The 2500-nt window shown below is 57.2% G+C and overlaps 1 non-coding gene across 1 annotated transcript in view; it reads right to left on the bottom strand.

Moving 5' to 3' along the window:
- Positions 1 to 424, bottom strand: part of LOC126476938 (small subunit ribosomal RNA) — a 1909-nt gene extending 1485 nt beyond the window's left edge. Inside the window, exon 1 of the ribosomal RNA XR_007587370.1 lies at positions 1 to 424. This exon is cut by the window's left edge and continues 1485 nt beyond it. This is a non-coding gene — a ribosomal RNA (small subunit ribosomal RNA).
- Positions 425 to 2500: the final 2076 nt, after the last annotated feature.

Raw genomic sequence — 2500 nt, forward strand, 5'->3', positions numbered from 1 at the left:
TAGCCGTTTCTCAGGCTCCCTCTCCGGAATCGAACCCTGATTGCCCGTTATCCGTTACAACCATGGTAGGCGCAGAACCTACCATCGACAGTTGATAAGGCAGACATTTGAAAGATGCGTCGCCGGTACGAGGACCGTGCGATCAGCCCAAAGTTATTCAGAGTCACCAAGGCAAACGGACCGGACGAGCCGACCGATTGGTTTTGATCTAATAAAAGCGTCCCATCCATCTCTGGTCGGGACTCTGTTTGCATGTATTAGCTCTAGAATTACCACAGTTATCCAAGTAACGTGGGTACGATCTAAGGAACCATAACTGATTTAATGAGCCATTCGCGGTTTCACCTTAATGCGGCTTGTACTGAGACATGCATGGCTTAATCTTTGAGACAAGCATATGACTAATGGCAGGATCAACCAGGGAGCTGCGTCAACTAGAGCTGAGCAGCCGGCCGCCCGGGAGTGTGTCCCGGGGGCCCGCGCGAACACGCAAGCGTCCGCTCAATTATTCTGCAAACAGGAGGAGGCTGAGCTCCCCTGCACAACACACCTCGAAACCCTCTCAGGTCCCGGCGGCGCGCAGCGCCGTCCTAAGTACTTGGTCGGGTTCGAGAGAGGCGCAATCGCCCGGAGTTAGGCAAGTAGACGCTTTAGGTGCGACCACCCGTGCTCCCAACTGAGCTTGCCGCTGCCGACAGAGGCCCGGGAGCGTGCTGTCGTGGCATTGCCGGCGGGAGACAACACGCGCCACCTACGGTGACCGGCAGCTCCAACGCCGGCGCCACAGAAGGACAAAAGCCCCACTTGGGTGCCGAAGCGAACTCTCCCAGCACAGCGCACGCGCCAACACGTCCGCACAGCTGCGATACAAACCACCTGCGAGAACCGCTGGGGCGACCGAGCAGCAGACGGCGTCGCGGCGCCGAGCGCCGGGCGGCGGCGCATCCTCAGCGCACAAAGTCCTCAATCGGACCAGCACACTGCAGATGGCCACCGCGCTTCGCACCGGGCCCGCGAGGACCTACTTTGGCCGCAAGGCGCCGCGAGCAGGGGGCGCCGGCGCGCAGCTGCGCCGCCTGCCGCGTCCGTCGGCCGGCGCGCCTGCCACTGGCCGCCCCCACCAGCCGGCTGTAGCGCGTGCGCCCACGCACCGCGCTGCCAGCACGCCGGGCGGCCCCCCCTCACCGGCCGGGGACGGTCCCACCCAGCCACCGCCGCGTATCGCCTCACACCCAGATCCCCTTTCACGTTCGTGGGCATGGTGGGTCCCCTTTCACGTTCGTGGGCATGGTGGGTATCCCTGAAACAACCGGTTAATAGCTCGACCGATCGTCGCCAACACTGATTCACCTCTAGCGAGAACAACCGCACCACAACGGGTTACCAGTTGTTCATTTGCGTAACGTCACCAGCAAACGTACACGTCCATCGCCATTTGCAACGAGTATTGCATGCCTGTGTCAGGTGTCACAACACACTACGTCTGCCCACATAGACGCAACAACATGTGCACGCCTAGAGAACACGTGGAAGGTCGACCCCGTACGTATGCGGTGTCCATTGCGCGAACGACTGTCAGCCGGCCTCTGCAGCATGTCGCAGATGTGGAACACGGTGCAACATGCTATCACGGTGTGTGAGAAGAGACGACTACGTCCGAATACACGCTCCACTACATCAACAGACTGCTCATGCTGATCGCCATCCAGGGCGTCCGTTCCTCCCACACGTCTGTATGGCGTACCACACTGCAATCCAACTCTTATAGGGAGACGACACGTAGCTGCGTGCACAATATTTGGACTGTATGGTCCGCCGTTGCTAGGCGCAGTCGTCATACGGTCACATGTGCCACGATGTATCATTCAGTACATACGGACCAATGTGCAGTACAGTTTGTGGGTTTTGCGTACATCGGCGGACAGGTGACAGGCCGTACCACAACGTAGGCTGAGTACGTCGGCATGCGAAGGGCGTTGAACATGCAAACTTCTCACCGACCAGCTTGCGAAGGCAGGGGGGAAGGGGAGGGGGCATGTACGTCCTGCTGCTATCCACATTACAGTGTATAGCATGAGCATGTGGAAAGTCAGCAACACCTGCAAGGTGTTTAACATGACGCGATACACAGGGGACCGGGCAGTGCGAGTAGCGAACTATATTGCGAGGGTTGCGGTTAGGCAACACTACACTACTTTAACGGGTTGCATAACAATTACAGAGCAGGTTCAGCGACAACGTGCGTCAGGTTAAGGCGCAATATAGTTTAGGTTAAGGCACATTATAGGTTAGGTTAAGGCACATTATAGGTTAGGTTAAGGCACATTATAGGTTAGGTTAAGGCACAACATGGGTTAGGTTAAGGCACAACATGGGTTAGGTTAAGGCACAACATGGGTTAGGTTAAGGCACAACATGGGTTACGTTAAGGCACAACATGGGTTACGTTAAGGCACAACATGGGTTAGGTTAAGGCACAACATGGGTTACGTTAAGGCAC

Source organism: Schistocerca serialis, chromosome 4 (genome assembly GCF_023864345.2).
Source record: "Schistocerca serialis cubense isolate TAMUIC-IGC-003099 chromosome 4, iqSchSeri2.2, whole genome shotgun sequence".
NCBI classification, from domain to species: Eukaryota; Metazoa; Arthropoda; class Insecta; order Orthoptera; family Acrididae; genus Schistocerca; species Schistocerca serialis.